The following is a 7,443-nucleotide window of genomic DNA, read 5'->3' on the forward strand; positions in this document are numbered from 1 at the left end:
CTACAAAGCTACAGTAATCAAGACAGTATGGTAATGGCACAAAAGCAGAAATATAGATCAATAGAAGAGGATAGAAAGCTCAGAGGTAAACCCACGCACATATGGTCACCTTATTTTTGATAAAGGAGGCAAGAATATACAGTGGAGAAAAGACAACCTCTTCAATAAGTGATGCTGGGAAAACTGGACAGGTACATATAAAAGAATGAAATTAGAGGACTCCCTAACACCATACACAAAAATAAACTCAAAATGGATTAAAGACCTAAATGTAAGGCCAGACACTATCAAACTCTTAGAGGAAAACATAGGCAGAACACTCTATGACATAAATCACAGCAACCCACCTCCTAGAGTAATGGAAATAAAAACAAAAATAAACAAATGGGACCTAATGAAACTTAAAAGCTTTTGCACAGCAAAGGAAACCATAAACAAGACCAAAAGACAACCCTCAGAATGGGAGAAAATATTTGCAAATGAAGAAACTGACAAAGGATTAATCTCCAAAATTTACAAGTAGCTCATGCAGCTCAATAACAAAAAAACAAACAACCCAATCCAAAAATGGGCAGAAGACCTAAATAGACATTTCTCCAAAGAAGATATACAGATTGCCAACAAACACATGAAAGAATGCAAAACATAATTAATCAAAACTACAATGAGGTATCATCTCACACCGGTCAGAATGGCCATCATCAAAAAATCTACAAACAATAAATGCTAGAGAGGGTGTGGAGAAAAGGGAACCCTCTTGCACTGTTGGTGGGAATGTAAATTGATACAGCCACTATGGAGAACAGTATGGAGGTTCCTTAACAAACTAAAAATAGAACTACCATATGACCCAGCAATCCCACTACTGGGCATATACCCTGAGAAAACCATAATTCAAAAAGAGTCATGTACCAAAATGTTCATTGCAGCTCTATTTACAATAGGCAGGACATGGAAGCAATCTAAGTGTCCATCATCGGATGAATGGATAAAGAAGATGTGGCACATATATACAATGGAATATTACTCAACCATAAAAAGAAATGAAATTGAGTTATTTGTAGTGAGGTGGTTGGACCTTGAGTCTGTCATACAGAGTGAAGTAAGTCAGAAAGAGAAAAACAAATACAGTATGCTAACACATATATATGGAATCTAAGAAAAAAAATAGTCATGAAGAACCTAGGGGTAAGATGGTAATAAAGACACAGACCTACTAGAGAATGGACTTGAGGGTATGGGGAGGGGGAAGGGTAAGCTGTGACAGAGTGAGAGAGAGGCATGGACATATATACACTACCAAACGTAAAATAGATAGCTAGTAGGAAGCAGCTGCACAGCACAGGGAGATCAGCTCGGTGGTTTGTGACCACCTAGAGGGGTGGGATAGGGAGGGTGGGAGGGAGGGAGATGCAAGAGGGAAGAGATATGGGAACATTTGTATATGTATAACTGATACACTTTGTTATAAAGCAGCAAATAGCACACCATTGTAAAGCAATTATACTCCAATAACGATGTTAATTAAAAAAAAAAAAAAGAATACGACCAAATATGCAGCGCCCATAGCAGAATTCCTGATTCTCTGGAACATACGGATATGTTGGCCTCAAAGGAGGTTGTTGAGCAACGCAGCGACCCAATACTCAAGGCAAAGCAGTCAGAGGCATGCCATACAGTAACGACAGTAATAGATGCTACTCATCTCCCGAATACTTGCTATGTTCCAGGCACTCTGCTCTATACCTTACATCTGACATTCAACATAACTCTACGAAGTCTACGAATTCATCATTCACTCATTCATTTATTCAATGCTTATTAAGTGTCTACTACCAGGCACTTGTGAAGCAAAGTTGACTTAAACACAGTCCCTCCTTCTGGCAAATCACAGGGTAATGGTAGATGAGCACAATGGTAGATGATTGTATCAGTCAGCAGGGGAACCAAGAGGGGAATACTCCTGGCGAATTCCGAGTCCTGAAAAGAGAAAATGCAGCTGTTAGGTGGACAAGTAGAGAGAGATTACTCTAGAGAAAAAGAACCATATGCGAAGGCATTGAAGCAGGAAAGAACACTGAAGCAGGGAAGAACAGGTACATTATAGGGGAGGAGAGTGTGTGGGGTGGGCCAGGGGAGATCCTGAAGAATCTGTGTGAGAGCCAAAAAGTTTGGAACTTTGTCTCTAGATAAATGGAGAGTCAATTAACAATAGACTTTCCCCCCTTCTTTTAGAAGTGACCTACGTTTATTGGGGTGGCTGTAGAAAAACAAAAAGAGAACAGTATAAATCATCACACCCCCATCCCATAGATTTAACCACCTGGAAGAAATATACAAATACAGATATGCATATATAAAAATAAATATAAGACACATATGTATTTTTATATATACAGAGAGTCCCCGATTTAGTTGGTTGACTTAACCACTTGACAATGGTGTGAAAGCGATATGGGTTCATTAGAAACCATATTTCAAATTTTGAATTTTGATCTTTTCCTGGGGTAGTGGTCTGTGGTTGGGTCCTCTCTCCTGATGCTGGGTAGTGGGAGTGAGTTCCAGTCAGACACGTGATCACGAGGGAAGACAACTCCTACAATGAGAACCATTCTGTTCTTCACTTTCAGTACAGTATTCAATAAATTACATGAGATATTCAACACTTCCTCACAAAACAGGCTCCGTGTTAGATGATTTTGCCCAACCGTATGCTGATGTAAGTGTTCTGAGCATGTTCAAGGTAGGCAAGGCTACGCTGTGATGTAGGTTTGGTGCATTAAATGCATTTTCAACTTATGACGGAATTACCAGGAGATGATGTCATCATAAGTCAAGGTGGATTTGTGTATGTATACATACATGTATATGTATAAATGTATTACCACTTTTTTTTCTCAGTGTGTGTGTGTTAATTGTTTTTTACAGATCTCTATTACAATGCACATAAAATTTTAGAATCTGCCTAGTAATATATATAGAATATCTTTTAGGTCAATAAATATTCTACTGTAAATTTAATTCTAACTGCTATGAACCAGGGAGAGGGAGGATACTAGGATAGCTCTCAGGCCTGATTGGATGGTGGATGGTGGGACTGGGAAACACTGAAGGAAGTGGAGAGAAGTTTAATTTTGCAATGTTGGCCTTAAGAGGTCTGAGTTTGATTGTGTATCTGATTTATCTTTCTTAGCAACAGAAGTATTCCCTTGAAATGGATACTCCTTGTTATAGTTCCCTATCTACCTGGCCCTTATTTTTCCTTCTCACTCCTGTTTTTATCAGAATGTCTTTAGTTACCAGGCTGTGTCCATGTCTGGCATGCTTTGAACAGTGCCAACTGCCAAGCTGCATTTCATGTCCTGACATGATTAAGATAACCCTGGCGGAATGATGGTCCTGCAGTCTTTTCTTTTTTTTTACATCCTATGAATTCACTTTGAGTAAAAGTGGCATTTAAATGCTAGATAAAACATAATAATCAAAATGGTAGCAATTTTTAACTTGACTGTAAACTTAATTGTCTGAAAATTAGGATTTAAAAGTGTGATCCCTTGAATCAGGCTAATTGTATGCCATGGGGAAGGTTTAGTTTGGTAGAATACCTTTGGTGAAAGATGGCAGAGAGAGATCAATTTGCCTCTCAAACCTACCTATGAGCAGTTATAAAGTTCTTGTTGGCTTCTTTAAAATCCAAAAGAAAAGTTTTTAAACATACTTCAAAACACTTTATACAATTTAGAAAATAGAAGGAAAAAAAAAGAAAATAAATATTCCACAATGATTAGATCTGGGGTTCCAACTGAAAAGTAATTTTGCATTAATATAGTCTGATGAAACTGAGTAACAGCAGTATCCTAACAGGAGGATCAGCCCAAATTAAGTGTCTTCTCTCATAAGCTCGGCATCATAAGTTAGGTGGACACACACACAATAGCAGGCCTTGAACGTTGTTGCTTTGGAAATTTTGTTTAGGAGCCCAGGATTGGCTGTCATTTCTATGTCTCAGCACATCAGGCCAAAATCTAAACGTGAAGAGTATATTAACTGTTTCGTGGTGTAAAGAGCTTAGAAGCTTCTGCAGGAGGAAAAGTGACGTAATTTTCACAGCTGTTTTTTTTGGTGCAAACTCAACACATTCAGAGGAATGTACAACCTACGGTTTGTGTTATTTCTGTAAGGGAAACACGGCCTCTCATGTAGATGCAAAATGAGTTTAGCAATATGGAATATTAAAATTCTAGGATTCTGATTTTTCATAATTCTTTCTTGACCCAACTGAGAATAATGGTCAAAACAGATGCTAGTTGTAAATAAGCATAAACTCTAGTTTATAGTTAATTGAAAATGGCTAATCAAAATTATTGAGAAACTGAATGTTTCCATGGACATACACTTTACCTCTTCGTGTACTTAGAAATTGACAACTTATTGCAAAACCACTTGTATTATTTCTAAACCTGAAGAGAGTTTTTTTTTTTTTTTTTTTTTTTTTTGCTGTACGCGGGCCACTCACTACTGTGGCCTCTCCCGTTGCGGAGCGCAGGCTCCGGACGCGCAGGCTCAGTGGCCATGGCTCACGAGCCCAGCCGCTCCGCGGCATGTGGGATCTTCCCGGACCGGGGCACGAACCCGTGTCCCCTGCATCAGCAGGCGGACTCTCAACCACTGCGCCACCAGGGAAGCCCCCTGAAGAGAGTTTTTAAAAAGAGGAAGATACAACACTTTTCAAGAGAGGGAAAAACCAGTGAAAGAAATGAAAGAGTTTTAGCCTAAATTAGAAAGCTTAAAAGATAGCAAATCATTAAAAAAAAAGAATAGCTACCTAGAAATCATGAGCTTTTAAATATTAACTGATATTTCCATCCAATAGAATTTTTCTTATCAAATAATATAGCTGATAATAAGGGAAAGCAGTAGCTATCATTATTCCACTAATGGAGTTCAAAAGCACGCTTCTTGCCTTCATTTATGTACAAAACAGAGGTAAGTAAAGACCATAAAATAGGACTTTTGGCCATGAGGTAAGGGAAGAAAGAAAGGAAGAAGGAAGGAAATGCGGTCAAAAGAAACCTGATTCTAGTTTGTCCTAAAGGGAGGTTCAATCTCAAATTGAAAACATTGGGTTTTAATAAAGGACGGTCTTTGTTTAACCATCGTTTCATTTTTGCTTGGATAAATGGAGGCTAAAAAGATACTGCTTGTGTTCCATATGTTACTCATTAGGCTGCAACAAAGATTCGAAACACAATCATTTTGTGAATAAGATTTCTACTAAGTGTAAATTATGGCCTCAAAGTGTACAGTCCCACAACTCACCTGTGTCCCCAGGTACCATAGAGGGTGCAATAATAAATCTCAGGTAGACCAATTATCTGCACATTAAAGTTCTTACTTGTTCATATGTTTGGCATAGGAATGCTATAATTTGCTGATCAACTGTTCCTGGCAATGTTTTCTGTGGTTTCCATAGAAACTTGTAGGAAATGGTAAGGTCATAAGTTACATATTTGAGTTTGGAGTCATTAACTTCATGTTATATGCCACATGTAATAACCTCTGATAAATTTTAATCTATGGATTACTCAAATGTGGAAAATTCTGGAACTAAAACCACAGATAGTGTAGTAATTAGTTGAAATTAAACTAGAGTTATATCCCAAATTAATATCCCACAGAGTATTATTATTATTACAATCTATGAGTGTGACTTAACATTTTTTGTTTTGGTAAGTAAAATTCTTTAGTGTTTGGATACCATAGTAGGAGATTTACAAGATAAGTAATAAAATTAGGTACACATAATGTATAAATATAGGCAATTTAGTAAAAATCAAGTTATTATTATTATTTTGCTAAAAGAAATGTGCTTGTGAGTCATTTCTTTTTTAAAATTTTGACCAGAATCAAAGGGCTTTGTCCCATCCAGAGCTACAAAGAGGCTCCCCAAGGCCTGTTTTCTTTTTGTTTTTTTCCTGTTGGGTACCCCTTAGTTACGTTAGGTATTTGCTGCATGAATTCACTATTCTCTTATCTGATTTTGGCTTTTACAACTTATTCGTTCATGCTCTCATTCAACCTCTCCTCCCCACCCTGCCATAAGTTGGCAATACCCCAATAGTTAAATCCTATCTTATCCCCAAAATGTTCCCTGACCCCGCAGACAAACTCTTTCCTCCACTATTTGGCCAAAATATAATCTGAAATAATGCTCCTCATACTTTGGGAACACATTTTGATTAGTCAATTGCATATATATCAAATTATAATTTGAATGCATTTAATGCATGTAGGAATGTCCTATTTTTAAACTGATTTTCTTTTTTTTTTTTGATGCGGACCAATTTTAAAGTTTTTATTGAATTTGTTACAATATTGCTTCTGTTTTATGTTTTGGTTTTTTGGCTGCAAGGCATGTGTGGGATCCTAGCTCCCTGACCAGGGATCGAACCTCTTGCATTGGAAGGCGAAGTCTTAACCACTGGACCTCCAGGGAAGTCCCTAAACTGATTTTCTACTTCTCCATTTTGAAGATCTTAAAAAAAAAAACTCAGCTGAATTGAATTGAAGACATTAGACTCTCTCAATAGAGTCATATCAATAACATCTATTGAACAGCCAACTCTGTGCCAAGTGTAATTTCAAAGAATTCCACAAGGTAGAAATTTTCATGCCCTTTTTGCATCCAAGGAAGTGGGGTTCAGAGAAGTCGCATAAATTCCCCAAGGTGGCAGAGCTCCCTTTGAACAGTGCCAGGTTTAGCTGCCGCCATGATAGTTTTACAGAATGGTCATGACTTAGAGTTGTGCAGGGTACAACCTGTACAACTGTGCATGGAAAGCCTCCAGGATATAACTCAGGGCTTTTCTTTATGTCCAAATTCCTTTCTAGTTATGTTGCACTCTGGAAGCAATATGGAACCAATTCTCCTTTATGGGAGAGGAAGAACAAACTGTAACTTTGTGTAGATGTGAAGAAGTGGGGCCTGAGGAAGGTTTGGTAAGTGAGCTTTGTTCACAGTGGCCCCTACTCCACAGTCCCTTCATCCTCCTGGTGGCCCGTGACCTCTTGCTGTCTCTGTGATTGGAAACTCCAAACAACCTATTGCAGACTTGCTCTCTCTCCCGCTGGAAACTAGATTTCCCTTGAATCTCATTTTGCTGACTGTGGCTCATTTAAGTCTAAGTTTTATCACAATTACTTCTTAGCTTTGTGAACTTGAGCAGCTAACATGTCTGCTCTAAGCCTTTGTTTCTCATAGGTAAAATGAGAATAAACTGACACAATTTTAATGGAAGGATTGAATAAGACAATACATGTAATGATACGATGCCAAACTTGACACACAATAAAAGCTCCATAAATTATTCTTCTCCTCCTCTCCTTCCCTCTCCTTCCCTCATTTTTACGTATGAGAATTGTAAATTTGACCTTTCTTTCTTT

The sequence above is a fragment of the Orcinus orca genome, chromosome 17, assembly GCF_937001465.1.
Source record: "Orcinus orca chromosome 17, mOrcOrc1.1, whole genome shotgun sequence".
NCBI classification, from domain to species: domain Eukaryota; kingdom Metazoa; phylum Chordata; class Mammalia; order Artiodactyla; family Delphinidae; genus Orcinus; species Orcinus orca.